The sequence below is a fragment of the Phoca vitulina genome, unplaced genomic scaffold (assembly GCF_004348235.1).
Source record: "Phoca vitulina isolate PV1807 unplaced genomic scaffold, GSC_HSeal_1.0 scaffold35, whole genome shotgun sequence".
In the NCBI taxonomy this organism is placed as follows: Eukaryota; Metazoa; Chordata; class Mammalia; order Carnivora; family Phocidae; genus Phoca; species Phoca vitulina.
Genome location: NW_022589738.1, coordinates 13,166,436 through 13,186,794, shown reverse-complemented (window position 1 = coordinate 13,186,794; position 20,359 = coordinate 13,166,436). Strand labels below are relative to the sequence as shown.

Genomic DNA, 20,359 nt, shown 5'->3' with positions numbered 1-20,359 from the left:
CAGAGTATGCCTCACTGCGTTCCCTGATGCTCCCAGCCCGGGGCAGCAACTGAAGGGGGGCTTTTATGAGACCTACTTTGCAGAGTTAAGGGGGAACTCTTCAGCGGCCGACCTCGCGCCTTCTGTAGCGTTCTCCGAACTCTCGAGACTGTAAGCCGCCGAGAAGAATTTGACCACAGGGTTCTGCCTTTGACCCGAAAGTTGGTCAGACGTGTGGGTCCGGGTAGGGGTGCCCTGAGTGCGTGTGCCTGTGCGGATCGCAGGGACTCTCGGTGGATTAGCCGCTACAAAGCGGGGGAGGGGGCACTGGCCTTGGGCGCTCGGGCTGGGGGGGCCAGCCAGGGGCCTGAGAACACCCTAGGCCACGGGACAGGTGAAGACACCCGTCCGAGCCCGCCCCCACCCCCGGGACCCGCACACGGTCGGTCTCGGAGGCGGAGACAGCGTCGAGCTCCTTGAAAGTAAACTTGCCGCGAGGGGAGCGAAGGAGGGAGGGGGCTGGCGGGGGTGCCTGCGTCGGGAAGGCTTGTGTCAAGTTTCAGCCCCTAATGACACTCGGTGGCAAGGTGCCAAGGCCCTGGGAACGGCGGCAGGGGGAAGGGCGGCCGGGGTCGGGGTGAGAGTGGCCGCGCCGCGGGGCCGGACCCGCGAACCCCGAGGCGCACCGCGCGCTCTCGGGCCGGAGGAGGCCGGGGGACGGGGGCGGCGGGCGGGAAGGGGGCGCTCCGAGAGCCGCCTGAGCGGAGCGGAGCGCAGGCATCTTCCGCAATCCATTCATGCACTGAAGCGCGTGCAGAGCTGCTGATCGCTGCCATTGTTACTCGCGGGCGGTGTGGGAGCCGAGCCTCCACTCTGGCGAGAGATAAATGGCCTCTGACAGCCCCTCCTCGCCAAGAGAGCTCCTCGGATTTCACCGCGCGGCGGCTCTCAGGTCTGTGCCTCGCTCGCTTCCCGGTGAGAACCTTTAAATCAGCCTCCCCGCCCTCCCTCCTCCCCGACGCTGCCCCCCGCCTGCTCAGGCCCCGGCAGGGCCCCGGGCGCGCTGCGCGCAGTCTCTGGCCCCCTCCCCATCTGGAGCGGGGGGACAAGGTGGGGAGCTCCGGGAGGACCCGGGGGCCGCGGGGGAGGCGGCTGGCGCCCCCCGCCCCGGGTCCGCACCGCCCCCGGAGCGAAGCCCCGCGCCCCGCCTCCGCGCCCACAAGATGGATCAGGCTACCGTGCGGAGAGCGGGCTGTAAATATTTAAAAAGTCTCTCGCGCGCCGGCGGTAATGGCTTTCGCAGTCGGAATGTGTGCTAGGAGAAGAGAGGAAGGGCGATGTGTGTACAGTGTTGCGAGGTGGGGGAATCGTTCCTATGCCTCCCCCACCGGGTCCGGGGTGGGCTGCAGGTTCCAGCTGCCCGATTTCCCGCCCTCCGCCTCTCCACCGCCGCGTCCCACGGTAGCGTCGAGAACGCCAGTCGATAGGGAACTTGAGCATGGAAGGGCGACGCAGGCCCGGACGAGGTGACCCGGAGCCACTATTCCCTTCGGGGTCTCCCAGGGTCCTAGGCTGGGACTGGCCAGAGATTTCCTGCCCCCCCCACCCCCGTCCAGGTCCGCTTCTTGCTGGTGCGCGGGGGAGGGCGGAAAACGCACAGGTTAGAACCCCCCCCCCCTGAGTTTGGGCGGTCGCTAAAGCCTGGATCGGGGTTTCTGCAGCGGGGGCCTGGGCCCTGTTTGTGCCTTTGCTCCCCTCCGCATGCCTCTCTTAAGCCTCGATCCACTCTAAAGGAGAGCCCTGCCCCGCCCCCCGCCCCCCCCCTTTCTGAATCTGAAAGTAGCTTTGTGGCTGCTGGGACAGAAAACCTGGGAGGAGGCGACGCGGAGAGATGGGGTGGGGGGCGGTGCCTAGCGCCCAGGCTGAGTAGAGGTCACACGTGGATGTGGAGGGGGATCATTTGCTTCTCTGGCGAGAGTGGGCCTGGGATCTTTAGGGCCGAGCCCGGCCGGATGGAAGAGGTGGGGGAGGGGGCATCCAGTCTTCCCGGCCGGGAGAGGCTTAATGGGCCCACCACAGGGTGTGTGCCGGGTGAGGCTGTCGCCTTTGCCAGCAGCCCCTCCCTGGCGGGGCGGGGGCGCCGAATTGCCCTGGGCTGGGGCGGGCCGGGCGCCGCGGGTTCTCGGGGAAGGTTGGAGGGCTGCGCGCCCAGGCTGGGGCGGCCCCCCCTGCACTCCTCCGCTCCGCCCGCTCGGGGACCGGCCAGAGTGTGGGTGCTGGCGGCGTGTCAGGGCGCGCCAGGGCTGCTCTCGGCGTTCGAGCGCGTGGAGCTCCCGACTCCTGGCAGCTCCGCGCGCACTCCGCTACCAGGGGCTCGTGTTGTGCCCTGCTCGCTTGTTTGTCTCGTGTGAGCCTCGTAAACCGCCCTGATTTATTACCCAGACTAAATGCTTAATTTGTGAATATGAAACAGATTAAAAGGGGCTTGGGGGGGAGGGGGCTTGAGGTCGGCATATTTTAGCAATCAGACCAAAGCAGCCAGGCAGATGTTTCAAATTTGTCGACATTTTCAGGCTCACGTGGAAAGCCAGCCAGAATGGTCAAGAGGTCTTCTCCTTCCTTCAACCTGAGAACTTGGCAGTGATCAAAAGGAGGTGATTAGTAGCTACAGAGAAAAGACACCGGCAGGCAAGGAGTTAAACAGGCTGAGCCCTTCACCTCCAGGATTGGGAATGGGGTGGGGGGGGGCGGTGAGAGCTGGTCACAAAGGCAAGAGAGGTCCTGGCTAAAAAGGCTCAAGTCCCAGAAGCCAACTTTGAAGAACAAAGTAGAGGACCCATTTAAAAGTTAATTCAGTAAATAAACTTTATTGGCGATAAAACAAACAAGAAAGATGGAACCGCCAGCTGAAAATGGCCAAAAGACAGTAAAAATAGTTGGATATGGCCTTATCATGCGCTTGTGCCCTTCGCCAGGCAGGTCCCTGCAGCCAGCCTCCTCCGACAGGCCTCAGCCCGAGCACCTTCTCCCTTTTGAAAAGCCCCGGGTGCACGGGGGTTATTTTTTGGCATTTGTCATTTTTAGGCAACTTCACACATCAAAGGCAAGCACAGTGTTCTTTGCGGCTCCCTGGCTGCAGCCGCCCAGTGAAGCAGATACAATTTCTATAAATTGGCCTTCTCCTCTGGGTTTTGATTGATCATCACCATATGAGATTATTGAAAGTCTAATGTCTTATTTCACTTTCTCCAAGGGGTGAGGAGGGGAACAGTTTATTGGAAGTCAGGCCACGTGAAGACTCTGGTGTTTGTGCAATAGTAATTTCCATTAGCCTGGGTAGATCAGCCTCCGGAAACTCCCATGCATCTCCTGCCGGTTGCTTGTACCCACCCCCCTCCCCCCTTCCCCCCTCCCCCCTCCAGGTCGCAGCTTCAGAGGTTAACAGGTACAGTACAAATTAGAGCCTTCTGGAGCCTTTGTCGTGGTAAGGAGAACATGGCTGTTGACTAAAATAAGGCAACACGAGATTCATTTTTTAAACATATTTATTATCACTCAGGAATTCCCTCTTGAGAACTGTTTCCCACTCCAAACTTTTTTGTTCCCCTTTTGCCTCGATACCATCTTTCATTTTATTAAAGTTGATTATGGTTCCTCTGCCTTGTCCTCAGCCAGACAAAGGCTTAGGGAAAGTCAGAGAACGTGTTAATTATATGTTTCTTGTAAACCGACTTTTCATTTCCCCCTAACACATTTAGTTGGCTTGGTGTTTAGTTTAACACTCAATTGCTGCAAATATGCTGCTTAAAAATGCTGTCTTTATTAAAACAAATAAATGAATGCAAAGACCTTTCTAATTTCAACTCTCGTGGGCTAGAAACAGAACAGAAAACCGAAATCGAGAGCAAGAACGAAGGAAAGGCAGCGGGGAAGGGAGAGAAAAGAGACGAGGAAACACACACACACACACACACAGTATTCCTTCTGCCATCCCTCCCCCAGCCGTGTTAAACTGGTCCATACAATTGTCCCTCGCTGCGCCCTGCGGCTCGCCAGCCCGCCTGGATTTTCCATCACTTGGCGCCTAAGGCGATCATTAGCTGAGAATGGACAACCTCTACCTGCTGGCAGCCCATCACTTACCAGCGGGCGGAGGGGGGCGGGGGGGAGGCTGGCTGCAGGCTCCTGTGCTGGGGCTGGGCCCCATTTGCTCAACCCGAGAGGGGTCCTTGGTTCTTGCCCCTGGGTGCATTGGTGCCTAATTAAACTCTATCCAGGGCAACGTGCGCTAAATATACGGAGGCTGAGAGGAAGCTGGGAGGAAAAGGGGGTCATTACCTGGGCCGAGAGAGTGAATCTTCTGAGAGACAGGAGGACGGGATCCCTCTGATCACACTTTCTGTTTACCCTCAGCAGAGCCTCTGAGTGCACATTAACTGTCTTGCTGAAATCAAGGAGAAATGGAAATTAGGAAGGGGGGGGGGATCCAGAGCCCGCAGATAACGAAACAGGGCCTGTGTCACCACCAGGCAGGAGGGAGGTCTACCGTAGCTCCAAACAGACAATGCTGGCTGCAGAAAAATGACTCGGGAGCCCTTGTGGCATTGGAGTTCCTGCTCCTGTACCTCGGCCCCGTCGCATGCAGGAGCTGCAGCTGTATATATAAATGGCTGTGAGGACGGAAAGGAACGAATGTGTCAGGAGCCCAGGTGTGTGCTGTGAAGCTAAACAGACCGTGGAAAAGCAGGGGAGAATCCTTAGCTGAAGGCCAGGGACCCCACGAAAGACCTGGGCCCAGGCAGGATCAAAATGGCCCGACCCGGGTCACGGTCACTTTACCCCAGGGCTGGTGAATGGGAGTGGATGCACGTTCTCATAGAATAGCCAAGCTACCAGGGCTTTAACCGAGCTCCCCTTTGACCCAGCTGAAAAAATCGGTTCAGAGGGTAAAAACAACAACAACAACACTAGCTCAAGGTGACCCATTACTGGCAAAAGTAAGACCAGAACCCAGAGCTCCCTGCTCAGGGAAACCGAATCTGAGGAGGAGGGTGACTAGTGGTTAGAGGGAGATCCAGGGTGCTCTTGGTCACTGCAGAGGCCCAGTATTTTAGTCATTGAGCATGTATTAAGCACTTGCTGTGTGCAAAGCACTACTCTGGGCGTATGAGGCCCCAATGCCGTGAGCCCTCCAAGGAATGCACAGGGGACCCACAGTCCTTTTTCTGTGCCTGGTAACAAAGCCTTAAAAGACAAGGGGCGAAGGGGCTGGAGAAGGGAAGAAAGAAGCCGGCCACTCGCAGGGGTCCGCTTTTATTCGCAGCCCACAACGAAGTTTACAGCGGGGCAGCCTGGATGAGTGACTGTTCTCCCAGGGGTGGAGGTGTGAGAGAGGGAGCAGGCCCCTTCACTTCACTTTCCTTGCAGGGCCTGCCGGGAGCCTGAGTCTAATGCAAATCGGGGAGGCAACTTTCCCTGCTGGAGCGTTCCTTGCAGTTCTCTCGGTTGCCCTGGACAAATAGAAGAGTGTAGCTTATCCCCAAAAGCTCCTGGACAAATGTAGGCTCTCTGGGGGAGCCAGTAAGGGAATACTGCCTCCCTTAACAAAACAAACCCGAGACTCTCCAAGGTTTAGCACTGGAAACGGAATCTCCCAGCAGAGAAGGGGAGCCGGCTTAAGTGCCCCCCACTCTGTACCCCCCGGATTCCACCTGCCCCTTGGGGCACTCACAGTGTGATCACAGGTGCCCTCCCTGCAGCCATCTGGCCTCGGCCCAGCCTCCGCTCTTGGTTTCCCTAAGCAGAGGCGAAACATGCTGGAACCTTCAAAGCACATTCCTAAACACTAAGGGAGATCTGCGGGGAAGTGAAAACAAAGAGGCCAAGGAGCGCCGGAGCAGTTCAGCTTACAGAGTCTGTGGGCCAACAGGGCTGGCCCAAGTTCAGTCAGACTTCCTGGCTGTGGGCCAGCCCGAGCTGGCAGTGTGCCCTTTCCAGCCCACCACTCAGGCCTGCGTTGGCCCCCAGACCTGGGCGCAGCCTCGCACCCAGCCCAAGCCCCGGGAAGCCCTGCCATCCCTCCGTGGCCCTCCCGGCCCGCCCTCTCGCTGCTTAGGGTGCTAGTTCCAGGCCCAGTCAACGGTCGCTGCGGCCCCTTAGCCCAGAACTTCCCAAGAGTGAGTGGGTTGCCAGGGAGCCAGCCCCTCAGGGCGGCCCGGTGGGTCTGGGGGTGGCCCAGGGCCCCTGACGGGTTAGCTTCCGGCCTTGGGCAGCCATCTTGGGCAGCTGCGGACCCTTGGTCGCTGTTGACCCTGGTGCGCCATGAAAATAGCACATTGTGTGTGCTGACTTGTGAGAAGCGTGACACTCAAGGCTCCAAGAGGTACCCGCACATATGACGGGGAAAGCATCAGGCCCGTGGCCCTTTACGGGAGATGAGCGTTCATTCAACACCTAGCCTCTCTTGGTTGTTGGGCATTGCATTTGTGGCCGTTGGGGGTGGCTGGGGGAGACCCCAGGCCCTGGGCCCCTCCTTAGAGAACTTACAATCCCCCCAAGAGAGATAAGCTCCACGTAGCCGAAAACCTCACTGTGCTCACACTAATTGAAACCAGGGGAAAGAGCCACCCTTGGTTTTCCTCCTCGGGCATGTACTGTTCAAGCCAAAGGGCGGATGGCGTGCTTCTGCCCACTTTCCACTTCCAGCTGGATAACCAAAGATTTCCCCCCAACTCTGAGCTGCCGACCTGCTCAACGGGGACTTGGGCATGGGGAGTTCTGTGCTCTCTTTCCTGAGGTTCCATCTAGACAAGGTCACGTTAGCAGCAGATGTTAGGGGGAACACCTGCATAGTGCCCCAAAATTCTAAGGATAGATATCAAGGGTGTGTAGAGGGAAAGTAAGCCCCTCCCACCCCCCTTCCTCAGTCATCCAGTTTGTCTCTCTATGGGGGTCACTGCTCCCCGAATTCTTGCTCACCCTCCCCGAGATCGTTTATTAAGGCTAATTCTTTCAAAAAAAATTATTTTATTTTATTTTTAAAAACCCCAAACCCACAGAAAAATCGAAGGAACAGTACAATGAACACCCATATAGGAAGGCAGATTTTCAAAAGCGCTATATTTATTCAACACGCCTACCCTTGGAAAGAATTCAAAACCCCTTCAAAGATCTGAATTAATTTAACTTTATCTTCAAATGTTAGTTAGGAATACTTTGCCCTCGTAGATACATGGCTTGTCCACCCTTCCTCCCTGCCCTCCCCCCCAACCCCCGCCCCCAGCCCCTATCACCTTCTCAGTGTGCCTTGTTCATGGTGGGCCTTTAATAAATCTTGTGGGGTTCAAACAGCAAAGACCACGTAGTAGTTGACAGGGTGGAGCCAAGACTGCCGGCTTCGAAACCCGGCTCTGTCACCTGACTACTGCGTGGCTTTAGACAGTTCCTCTTGGGGCCTCACTTTGCCCCTCTGTAAAATGGAGGTAGTAATAGGACGGATTTCAGAATGTTGGGAGAATTCAATTGGTGGATGGCCAGAAAGCGCTTAAAATAGTGCTTGGCATGTCCATATGTACAGAAGGTGCTTAATAGGTACGGGGGAGGCTAGACACTGAAACACATTTGGTATCAACTTTGGTGATTGCCGGTGAGTCATTTGGCCCCAGGTTCATTGGTGAGGGCGAGGGATGGCTGAGGAAACCCGGACCGCGGCCGCATAATCCTCGCCCTGAGAGAACTGCCCCGGCTCAGCTGTGCTGGCAGCCGAGGCAGAGTGGGCGATCTGCGCAAAGGCTTTCCCGGGGACAGTTTCCACACTCGTGGAGGGTTTCTAGCCGGGCTTGTTAAAAAGGCATTTGGAGGGAGATCTCCCCCCAACCTCCATTTTCTGGTCTAGCTAGTTGCTGCCCTGCTGATAGAAACAAATTCAGAGAAAGAACTAGCATTTACTTCAGGGACAGAGCCAGGAAGAGCATGCCTCTCTCTCTCCCTCTCTCTCTCTCTCTCAGGGAGTTTCAGGCTCACAAAAGGCCCTCTTCGGGCCCAAGGCGAGGGTCAGACAGGCCAGTGGGTGCGATCCCAGGAGTCCCCCTGTCTGATAAGCCAGAGAAGGTCTTATGGACCCTCAGACAAAGTTGTCCGGATGCTCCTCACATAGGAATGGTTGAGTGGTGGATGTCTTAACAGCCAGAGGCAAAAGAGGACGCAGGAAAGATAAAGAAATTTGTTTAAAGGTATACTTTGCTCCGTGCTATAAAATACTGTGCCTAATGTTAGGCTTTGATGGCTGTAATATCTGACCTTGACATTGTAGTGTTTCTGCCATATAATTTAATTAACGTGTGATGCTGGCACGATGCCAGAGAGTCAAACGTTCTGACAGCTCTTGGAAGCCACATAAGTCCCTTTGAAGTTCCCCCCAGTGAACCAGCACACGGAGAAACCTCCTAAGGTTGCGGACGGCCCCCCCTTACGGGGTACAGAAATTTAGCTGCATCGTGGTTACATTGGATGGCACTGGCCAAGCTACCTGCCGAGTTTTGACGGTTCTAGAGGCCTGCTGTGGTTTCTGAGGGTGCCAACCCCGTGAGTGGCTCCTTGAGGATGAATAACACATCCCTCATCAGGGACAACGTGAGGAGGTCTCCTCTTTGCAGATATTTCTCCCCAAGATGTTTTCTTCTCCCTCCACTTTGCCTATCACCAAATCATCGAGCTTCATAGAGGAACATAAATTAGATAAGGGGTGTATTAACTAAGGACAAAAAGGACTATATACATCCACTCTGCACATAATTAACAGTTACTATGCACCTACCAAGTCTTTGGGCTTTTATAGCAGGGAACAAAACAGTATCTTGGCCATTCATAAAACTTCCTTTCACTGGAGAGAGAAAGAGAATAAATAAATGAGCACAAATATGTATGTAATATTTTCGGTTGCGATAAGTGTTATGAAGAATTTAAGAAGGGTGGAGAGCCTGGGTGGCTCAGTCGGTTAAGTGTCCGGCTCTTGATTTCTGCTCAGGTCACTATCTCGGGGTCATGAGATCAAGTCCTGAGTCAGGCTCCATGCTCGGCGTGGAGTCTGCTTGTTCCTCTCCCTCTGCTCCTCTCCCTGCTCGCTCACTATCTCAAATAAATAAATAAAATCTTTAAAAAAAGAAAGAATTAAGAATTAAGGGGATAGAAAGAGGTGGAGTGTTCTTTTATTTTTTTTAAAGATTTTATTTATTTATCTGACAGAGAGAGAGACAGCAAGAGAGGGAACATAAGCAGGGGGAGTGGGAGAGGGAGAAGCAGGCTTCCTGCCAAGCAGGGAGCCCGATGCGGGACTCGATCCCAGGACTCTGGGATCATGACCTGAGCCGAAGGCAGACGCTTACCGACTGAGCCACCCAGGCGCCCTGGAGTGTTCTTTTAGATGATAGGCTGCATTAGGAGCCTGGGGTTGACAGAATCACGTGCTTAGGTGGTGTATCAGTCAGTGCTTGCCACAATAATGCTGTATAACAAACCACCTTAGAACTCAGTAGTTTACATCAATACGCAATTGTTTCTCACATATGTGTCTGTGAGTCACCTGTGGTTAGCTCTTCTAGACTGTGTTCAATTGGGCTTGACTCCAAGTGTGGGTTGGGTCCAGTCTCCTACATGTGTCTCTTATCCTCCATGGACGAATGGACGACCAGGGCCGTGCCTGGTGAGTCCTAGGCTCAGAACTTGCACTCTGTTACTTCTGCTTACATTCCATTGACCAAAAGACGGTCTGCGACCTGACATCGATGGGATGGATGGGAGGTACAATCCACCTCCAGCTGGATGAATTGCAAAGTCACATGACAAAAGGGCGTGGACACGGGGTGGGGTGAAAAATTGGGAACAGTAATGCAATCTGAAACAGATGGTTCAAACCCAAACTATGTATCTCTAGCTAGGGCATTTATATATACAAATACATATATCAAATGATATAACCGCCTTTGCTGGAATCTTCTGTTTTAGATTAAATTTAAATAAATCCATGCAATAATTATACATTAGCATCCCTGAGGTGGTTTATTATGGGACCAGAGGCTTCTGGGTCATGGCCACAGACCTCAGGAAACCTGGGAAGATGGACCACAGACCATCCCATTGCTCAGAGAGAAAGCCATGATAGAGAGCTTTCTTCCTGCCTGGGCTTCCCTTGCAGGGCTGGTGCAGGTGGGAAAGACCAGAGGAGACCCCTAGATCCAGCAAGTGTCCTTGCTGGCCTCCGAGCATGTCTTGGAGTGACACAAATCTGGAATAGGCCCTAGGAGGGGTCGCACAGGGCCTCACTGTACTACCAACTAGACTTTTAGCTAGTCTCATTGGCTGTCTAGGACATATTCATGTGTTCGTTGTATAAGGGCATAGGTCAAAGATCCCAGAACTTTCTTGCGGCTCCTTTCCTCCTAGCCCAGTCTTCCCTTTCTCATGCCATCCTTGAATAATGTGAAGGGGATCCCTAAGTGTCTCTTCAGAAAGTGATGATCTTTAAAATCGGGCCTCTCTTCAATGAATTCCTCCAGGGCTCTGCAGTCAGCCAAGTACTGGAACCTGGCCCTTCCCTTTAGGAAGGAAAGCTTGCTGTTCAATTGATTCCGATGGCTAATGGAATCTAATCGCCTTTGGCCAAAGTGATTCCAATCAAAGGAATCCACTGTATAAAAATTCCAGGTGGCAGCATCAGGATTGACATCTCGTAAGCAAAGATAATGGAGCCCAGAGGCAGATGTTTAATGGTGGGGCCCCATAGGGATTCAGACCATTCTTATTTGGGAGAATTCTGGCTCCTGTCTCCAAAGGTGTGCGAGGTGATCCATCTTCTGTAACTAATCCTAGCCTAGAACTGGGAGGGGGACCAGCTGGATGTAATCACCTCTCAGACCCGCCGCCATTGTGGAGCGAGCTGGCCATTCCTGACCCTACAACTCGGTCTCCGATTCCACTGGCAACATTGCTCGATTTAACTGGGTCTATCTTGAACTTATCCGTGTCTGAACCTCCCTTGGCTTTGTTTCTTTGTCACTCTCAGTGTTAATCTCTTTGCAACTCTATCCCAGAGGCCCTTCTGTGCTTTCAGCCTTCATTCCCCATTAGATGATGATAATGACGATGGTGATGATTCACTTTTTGTTGAAGCAAACTAGCTACACGGAAAAGCACGCATACCATTAGTGTACAGCTTGATGGCCATACCCATTTAACGAGCACCCAGATCAGGAAGCAGAACATCACCAGCACCCCAGAAATCAGTTCGCGCCCCCTTCCAGGTACTGTGGCCCCAAAGATAACTGTTGTCCTAACTTCTTCTTCTTCTCTTTTTTTTTTACTATTTTGTTATTTTTTTTTAAAGTAATCTCTACCCCCAACGTGGGGCTCGAACTCACAACCCTGAGATCAAGAGTCGCACGCTCCACGGACTGAGCCAGCCGGGCGCTCCTGTTGTCCTAACTTCTAACAGCATTGATTAGCGTTGTCTGATTTGGTACTTGATAGAAACAGAATCTACAACGTGAACTTTTTGTGTCCTGCCTCTTCTGTTCCACATTACGCTTATGAATTCCATCCATAGTGTGTCTAGTGCGGTTCGTTCATTGTCTATGTTGTGTAGCATCCCACTGTGTAAAGACCCACCACATTTTCTTTATTTGTCTCCTGTCCCATTGTTGATGGGCATTGCGCAGCTCTGCTTTGGAGCTTTTGCTAATCGTGCCACCGTGAACGGTTGTGCACCTGCTTTCTGGTGAAGAGATGGACACGTTTCTGCGGGCTGTATACCCACAAGTTGTCTTGCCGGGCTATAACGTGGGCCTCCGTTCAGCTTTGACAGTGCCAGAGTTTTCCAAAGCACTCATGCCGACCCATACTCCTACAACCGAGTATGAGAGTCCTCCTTGCCAGCACTTGGGATTTTCTCTTTTTCCTTTTAGGCATTCCAGTGGACCCGATTAGATTTCAAAGTAATTTCCTTTCTTGAAAATTCTCCCGAGCGTCGCCCATAAAACCATCATGGGGAAAATGTTAGCTGATGCCCTGGGACATAAGCGCCTGTGGTTTTCTTGTACTTTTCAGGAAAATCTGCAATGTGGTCCTTGATCTTTAAAGACGGTAGCTTTTGGAAACAGAGAAAATAAAAAATCTGGATCAAACTTGGAGTTCCTGGGCCCCCTCCCCAGTCTGGCCCCCCTCTACGCTGGTTGCCACAAGCCGCAGGCACACCCACCAGGCGGCCCGAGGCTTCCCCGTGCCCACCCCGCCCTTCTGCCTGCTCTGCCCTTCGAGGGAGCCTCAGCTCCTGGGCCCCCGGCCGGAGCGATCTCCCTCCTCTCCGTGACGCCCGGCTCCAGCCGTACCTCCTCCACAGAGCCCCACGCCAACTACTGGCTTCAGTTTGATCGCCCCAGGTGTCCTTGTGCTCATTGTCTCAGCCACAAAACTCATCATCTGGCCTCTCTGTTATATCTTTAGCTCCTTGATTCAGTTGTAAGGGACCACAGAGGGCAGGGACCAACACACACAAGTTGTCCGTGACGTTAGGGTCCAGAAAGTCTGAATATAATCACATGAGCACATATCATGAGTGATTTCCTAACACTGGGTGTATTTTGCGGAAAAGCTTGTCGTCTCCTCTGATTGTCTATAATAGCCTGGCTGAGCTTCAGAGCTCACGGGCTGGTTCACACTCCGCTTCCGTGTCACCTCGGCTGTCAGTGTAGACTGCAGAGTCCTGGCCCCGTGCCTGAAAAGTCGGACTGAGTAAGCCTGGGGTAGGGGGCCTGGCATTCTCTACCTTTTTTTTTTTTTTTTAAGATTTATTTAGTTTTATTTGAGAGAGAGAGAATGGGGGAGGGGCAGAAGGAGAGGGAAGGAGAAGAATCCCAAGCAGACGCCCCGCTGAGCATGGAGCCTGACATGGGACTCGATCTCAGGACCTGAGCCGAAACCAATAGTCGGACGCTTAACGGATGGAGCCACCCAGGCGCCCCTGGCATTCTCTCCCTTTAACACTCGCCGCAGCTGACCACAGCCAGGTTGACTCAAACTAGTTGAGTCTGAAAAGAATGTTCTCTTCTAGGGCGCCTGGGTGGCTCAGTCGTTGGGCGTCTGCCTTTGGCTCAGGCCATGATCCCAGGGTCCTGGGATCGAGCCCCGCATCGGGCTCCCTGCTCGACGGGGAGTCTGCTTCTCCCTCTCCCACTCCCCCTGCTTGTGTTCCTGCTCTTGCTATCTCTCTCTCTGTCAAATAAATAAATAAAATCTTTAAAAAAAAAAAAAAAAGAATGGTCTCTTCTAGAAAACGAGAAAATGTCAGAGGGTGTGGGGAGAAGGGGCTATGATGGAAGGTTTTGGGCTTAGAGAGATGGTGTTTGAGTCTCGGCTCTTCCGCTTCCCACAGGTGTGACCATGGGCAAGTTCCTCGACCCCTCTGAGCCTCAGTTTTCTCTTCTGGGAAGTGGGAACAAACACCATGGGGCTGTTTCAGTGCAACGAGTTACCCGGGATTTGTTGGTAATTTGCCAAGAGGATTTCCAGGAAGGGGATTCCCTGGGTGGCTCTCACCTGGGTTATCTTGTGAGGTTGTAGTCAGATATCAACGGGGGCGGCAGCCATCTGGAAGACGTCCAAGATGGTGCGCTCACATGGCAACTAATTGATGGGGCCCATTGTCTGGAAGTTTGGTGGGGCTGTCGACTGCGGCACCTACCTGTGACTCCCCAGCATGGTGGTCGACTTCCTTCTGACTTCTCCCGGAGTGGGTGCCCCAAAAGAGCCAGGAGGAAGCTGCATAGCTATTTTTCGGACCTAGCCTTACAAGTCTCACGGCATCACTTCTGTTGCGTTCAAAGCAGTCATGAGCCCACCCAGATTTCTGGGACTGGGGGCATCGACTCCCCGGTGGGAAGAGTGTCAATAACTTGCAGCCGGGTATCTTGTGGCGTTGTTTTCAAGATAAAATGAGGCGATCTCTTTGAAGTGCTGGGCCCGGTTGGATTCCCCTTCTAGACTGAGGCCCGGGAGCTCACGGGTCAATGTCAGTGCCGGGGGCCAGGTTCACAGTTGCAGTTGTCCATATCTACTGGGCTGTAGGGACCGGGTGAAGGGACAGTCGTTCTTGGGTTCTAGTCATTTCCAGTCCCTTTGGAGAGTTGGTACAGGGCAGCAGTGGGGCACCTTCTGATTCCCTGATGGGGGTTACTGGCTGCATGAGGTGTCCCGCGGTTCCCTGTGACCCCATATCAGCCCTGCCCATGTGCCTGGTCTCAACTAGAAGCTTCTCGGGCTCCAAATGGGAGCGTGGGCTGAGGACACCATGTCTTCAGGACAGACACCCTGGTGTGGGGCCCTCGGGAGGCCCACGTGTGTTGGGATGGTGAACTGAGTGGCAGCTAAAGAGAAGCTTTTGTGGACACGGTTCCTGCACCTCATGTTCAAGAATGGGTCCCTTCCCTGGCTTTGCTTTCCTCACCCCAGGTCTGGAGAGAGTCGGGGAGCTGAGGAAGTCAACGGGAGACCATTTGGGCCAGCTCGCAGGCTCCCAGAGGGAGGTGGGCGATGGACTGCCTTCTGGAGCTGCCTTCCAGGGTAACTCCAGATGAGGCAGCATTAAAAGGGAGACTGGGAAGGCAGGACAGAGGAGGGAAAGCCATTATGTGTGGGCTACAATCTGCTGTCATTTGTGCAGGGGCTGGTTGAGAGCCGTCGCTGAGGAAGGGTCCCGTTTACCCCTCTGGCTCACACTCTTATTCTGGAAAAAGGCAATGGAGCCTGTGTTTGGCAGCGTGAGGAAGCTGCTCTGTGGGGTCCTCCTGCTTGTCCTTCTGGGGCTCCTTCCCCTCCCCCCATCACCACCACTAGCCTCACGTCCGCCGACTGTCGACTGTCGTTCAGAGCAGGGGGCGTGTGAGGCTCGGAGCTACACCGTGACGCGACAGTTTAACCACTGGAGCTCACGTTGTTGGGCCCTTCCTACACACACACACTGAGCTGAGGGCAAGACATGGTCTCCAGGCCTCCAGGACGCTGGCTGATGAGTACACACCACTTGCCCTAGTGGGTGATACACACGTAAGCACCTCAGGAAACGATGGTGGGCGCGGAAGGGCTCGGAGGCCTGAGGAGGCCTGGAGGGGACCCCCGCACAGAGCAAGTCGGCTAGGCCATGCTGCAGGCTCACCATCCGCTCGCAGCTTCGTGCCTCAGGTGCCCCGTCTGGGAAATGGGGTCATGAGGTGCCTAGCTCAAGTGTCATGAGGCTGAAATGTGGGCGTGCAGAGAAGTGCAGGCTAAGCACAGTCAGCCCTTAATCGGGTTGGGCTTCAGGTAGGGATTTGCCTCAGCAGGAGCCGGGGAAGAAGGGAGGGGTAGTGAGGGATGGCGGGGTCGTTGAGATGGAGAAGCCAGCCCGAGGCCCGAGGGCGATGGAGGGCAGTCTGGTCCCGGGGTGGGCTCGGTATGGAGCCGAGACCGGGTGTGCTGCTCACGGTTCCTGCCTCCACAGAAGGACAGTGGAGGAATTTCTGCCCCCACCCCTACCCCCAGCTCCCCAAGGCCTCTCAGCTCCTCCTTCCCTCCCTCCAGACTGGTTCACCTTCTCCCTGAGGCATTTCCTGGCGGCTCCACCCACCCTTCTGCCTCCTGACAGACCTGGCCTGGCCCCAGCCCCACCACTGAGGCCTGCCCCTCCCTACCCCAGTAGACGGCCTGCTCCTCTTGTTTCCGCTCCCGGGGCCCAAATCCCCATTCTCCTTAAGCGTCAGGCCTTGAGGGAGACGAAAGACCATCCATTTGGGAGTCGGGCCCAGCAGCTTTGTGACCTCGGGAGAGCTACTTAACCTCTCTGAGTCGGTTTCCTCATCTACAAAAAAGGGTAATAATTGTGACTAAAGACTGGTTTTGACCGTACTCCCATGAGGATTAAATAGGGGAAGGCTGTCAGTATGCGCTTGGTACTTAGTAGATGCTTAATAAATGGCGGCTCTTTTCATAATGGTGTTATGACTGTGTATCCAGAAGGTGTTTGATTCATCCACGTTCAGGGATTTGACTGGCATAGGGGGCCACTTATTGTTAGAGGGTGGATAAAGAAACGGAGGTCCTCCTCCCTTGATGCTTCAGGGAGAGCACCCCTTTACCTGTCTGCTCCTTCACCTCCTGAGAGGTACCCTGTGCTATTCCCCAGGATTGGAAACAGCGGGTACAGATGCAGTGGGGTGGGGGGGGCAACCCAGAGGGAGCTGGGAACCCCTGAGGGAAGAAACAGTTCTGGATAAAGGATTTTCTCATTTCCTTGAGGGCTTTGCCCAATATACATGAAACATACCTTCTTCCAAAACTTTTGGACTCTACTGTTTCAATGCGATGTATCAGTTGGTTGTTGCTGTGTAACAAAGTACCCTAATACGGAGTGGCTGAAAACCACAATGTATTCTTCCTCACTCTTGGGCAGCTCCTGCACACAGCTGTTTGCTGGAACAGGTGCACGGGGGCAGTCGGCCAGAGGACACCGTGGCCTGCTGCACAGTCTGGTGGTTGGCGCCGGCTCCCGCTTGGCGTGAAAAGTGGCTCTCCTCCCTGTCACCTCACATCCTTTGGTACCCGAGACTCGCTTCTTTCCAGGGCGTTTTTCAGAACTGCCTGAGAGAGTGAAGCAGATGGGTGCAAGGTCTCTCAAGACCTTGCTTCTGAAGCCAGACAGCATCATTTCCGCTGCGTCCTGTTTGGCCAGAGCAAATCTCCAGGCCAGGCCAGATTCTAGGGGAGGGGACGTAGATTCCACCCTGTCTTAGTTTGCCCGGGCCGCCGTAACAAAGTACCACACGCCGGGGGGCTGACATGACAGAAATGTAGCGCCTCACGGTTCTGGAAGCTAGAAGTCCGAGATCAAGGTGTCGGCAGGGTTGGCTTCTGAGGCCTCTCTCCTGGGCTTGTAGACGGCCCCCTTCTCGCCGAGTCCTCACATGGTCTTCCCTCTGGGTGGGTCTGTGTCCATATTTCTTCTTTTTATCAGGACCCCAGTCAGATTGGATTTGGGCCTACCCTCATGACCACATTTTAATTTGTTTCCTCTTTAAAGACCCTAATTCCAAATATAGCCCTATTCTGAGGTACTAGGGGTTAAGACTTCAGCATGTGGATTTGGGGGGACACAGTTCAGCCCCTGACACAACCCCTTGGTGGGAGGAACTACAGAGAGTGGTGGCCATGTTTAATCTATGACGGGAGATTATATAGTACCCAGCCGTAGCAAATGCTCATGCACACCAGCTGCTAGTATTAGTATTTTATTACCTTCGCATTGTGAGGTCAGTGAGGAAACACTTCCACCAGAGGCCCGAAACCCCCCGACTCACCATCTCCCGCAATCACACGCCTTCCCCAGGGTGGCTGCCCCTAACTCCTGACAGCAGGCTGCAGGGACCTCAGCCGTCTTGGCCACCAATCTTCCCACTCGCTCAGCTGGCCTTGAGTGGACAAGCCGGGCTGGCCCCAACAGCCTTTATCACCCCCACGCCCTCCCCCCAACATACCCCTCCACCCTACGCCTGACTGGTCGCCTCCCCCAGGGTGCCTGGAGTGTCTTTTCCAGGGCATTCTCCCTTGAGAGCACGGAGACTCATTCCCACAGCACCTGACTTATACATAGGGGGTGTTTAGTAAGCATTTGTAGACTAGGATTGATTTCAGAATCTTCATGGTCCCCTTAAGGCCCTAGCTCAAATCCCAAAGTCGCAAAGAACCCAGTGGGACTTGGGAAGGTTTCCTCGATCACAGCTTCTCTGATGCTCATTCCTCCCCTCCTGCCCCTTACCGGAACCCGTTCCACGTCTGCCCATCCTCACTGGGGTGCACCTTCTGAAGATGCGGGGTTTGACATTGAACCTGACTTGTACATGCTGTGGATTGATGGGACAGTGGTGCAGGGAGAGAGGAAGCATTTCTGCTCCCCCGAACCTCCTTACACACTCATGCACACACACACACGCCCCCCGGGGAGCTATCTTGCACCCCAGGCTGTATCTCCTCCCATGCTGCGCCCCTGCACTTCCAGAGCAAGATCAATGAAGGAAAGTGACACACAGCTACGGACGCAGCCAGGCCGAGAGACATGAGAACATGGGGAAGAAGACAAGGAGAAAAAATGGTGTGCGGTTGGGGGAGGTCAAGTGCCATATTACTTGCAGCCCTGATGGGTGCACAGTGCAGCTCAGAGACACAGGGATGGGGGCACCTAACAGAGAAGGCCCACAGGGCCCACGCTGGTTGCCAGAGCTGCTGCTCAGTAGGGGCAGAGGATTTTAGTTCTGTCCGTGATAAACACCGTCGTGAACTGATGGTGAATTTGCAGAAGGCTTCACCAAAAAACATGCGTAAGTGACCGCAGCATCCCTCCTGACCCTACACAGCCCTCCCTGGCCCACAGTGCTCTGGTGGAGGGTCCCTGAGACAGCAACCCCTGTCCCACCCCACTGCTGCACACACAGCTTGGTGGCAGGACAAATGTGACATCCCCTTGAGAGGGGGAGAAGCATGTGCATCCAGAAGAGGAATTCACGCAGGGATTTCAGGAAAGAGGCAGAACGGGGATTTCTGGTCCCTGTGGCCCATTTTGTAAAAGTCGCTGTTTGACCCACAGTGGAGGTCTTGAAACCTCTAAAAGGAAGGTCTGCAAGTGTCTGAGACTCCCAGGCCTGAGAGTTGCCCCAGGGCCCAGGAACGAGGTCAGACGTGCTAACCGCCATGCTGTGGCCCAAAGCTCCCGCCGCGCCACAGAATGTGTTTTCCAAACAGTCTGGCTGGTCGGTCAGGCTTGGGGCAGCCGTGGGTAGCAACAGGCTAAGCGTGACGCTGGGCTTGGCCCCAAACTCTGGGCCTTTTTAAACCAGCAGGCTCTGCTTCGCTCTCTACTCTGAGTTGCCTGCTTGGAAAACATCTCCGCCCGGGTGGTGAGGGATCTAAGCCCTGGTGACAGGGAAGCTGAAATTCTCGCGACCAGCAGGCGAAGGCTAAGAATATCCAGCCACAGATCTGACCACAGGCCAGTTAATGCCCCGCAGCTTCCGTGGCCCTCCAGGCATGGGAGGTAGGAGCTTACTGGGCAGCCGGTGCTCCTGGAAGCCCTCAGCTGGGAGTGTGCAGGCACGGAAGTAAAGAATAAAGTAAAAGAAAAACACACACACACAAAAAACCCCACCAATAAGCCCACCCTGCCCTCAAGGAATATATCCTCTGAGGAGGGAGGACATTGACCTCCCACAGGGACCCACTGGATGTTCCAGATAAAAGCAAGGACAACCATACAGAGGGGACAGGAGGTTCCTAGTGCAAAGGAGAGAGCCCGCCGTGGCTTCCCACAGCCAGATGGGTGGATCTGTGGCCTGGCAGCTGGTGGCCTGCCAGGGAGCCCAGGATACACCGGCCTTCCTCCGGCCCTGCGTTTCTGCATCTGCAAAGCCAGGGGTTTGGCTCAGGTCCAGAAACGTTTCATGGGCAAAGGGGACTCCCAGGTGCCGGGACCTCAGTTCATGCCTCACGGCATGTCGTGAGCAGGTGGTGAGCGGGCCCGGCCGAAGGGAAGCAGAGCAGGAGGAAGGGTGGGAGAAGGGGGCTCGCTGAGGGGGGCCGCGCGTGTGCAACCGTGGGGAGCGGCTGTGCCTGTATGGGGGGGTAGTGACAAGTCCAACTTGGCTGGAGTGGAAGGAAGTTCCTGTAGAGGAGAGGAAGATAAGAGGAAAGCCAGGGTGGGGGCCTGGCCAGCGGCCAGTGCTGCTTTCCGCCCTCACTCTGGAGTCCCGGGCGGTGGGCAGGGCCGCCGTGAAGCCGCGCTGTGCAGCCTCAGCCCGGGTGGGGGCCTGGCCAGCGGCCAGCGCGGCCTGCTTTCCGCCTGAAAGTTTGCTTCTGGTCATGTGATTTTGCCCTGTGCCTCCTGGCCGCCTCGAGAACAACCTCCTGCCCTGCCCTCGCAGCCGGAGCGGCCCCGCCGTCCCCACCCTCCTGCAGCCAGGTCTCCCACCCAGAGCTCCAGGACCATTACGAGCCTTATTCTTCCCCAGTTTGTTTCTGTGCGTTTTGCTTTATTGTATTTTTTTGTTAATTTTGTGAACATTTTATTGAAGGGCAGCGCCCCGACAGAAGAGTGTAGACATCCTAAGCGTACAGCTTGATGAATTTTTTACAAGCCGAACACACCCGTGTGGCCAGCCTCCAGATCGAGATGCAGAGTAGTCCCTGCGCGCCCCCCGCCCAGAAGTCCCCGTGCTCGTCCCCTCCACGATAGCCCTTCCGCTGACTTCTCTGACACCTTAGATCGGCTTCCACGTTCGATTGGCTTCGCCCCCCCCTTGAAAACTTGATG

At 54.7% G+C, this 20,359-nt stretch overlaps 1 protein-coding gene across 2 annotated transcripts in view; it reads left to right on the top strand.

Moving 5' to 3' along the window:
* Positions 1-20,359, top strand: part of BCOR (BCL6 corepressor) — a 115,327-nt gene that overhangs the window by 31,274 nt on the left and 63,694 nt on the right. Inside the window, exon 1 of one of the 2 annotated variants that reach the window (XM_032426698.1) lies at positions 853-931. The exons of the other annotated variant lie outside the window; for it this stretch is intronic. The gene's annotated coding sequence lies outside the window, so the exon portion shown is untranslated. Of the gene's footprint in view, positions 1-852; positions 932-20,359 lie in introns of those variants that run through there. 2 annotated transcript variants of the gene reach the window in all.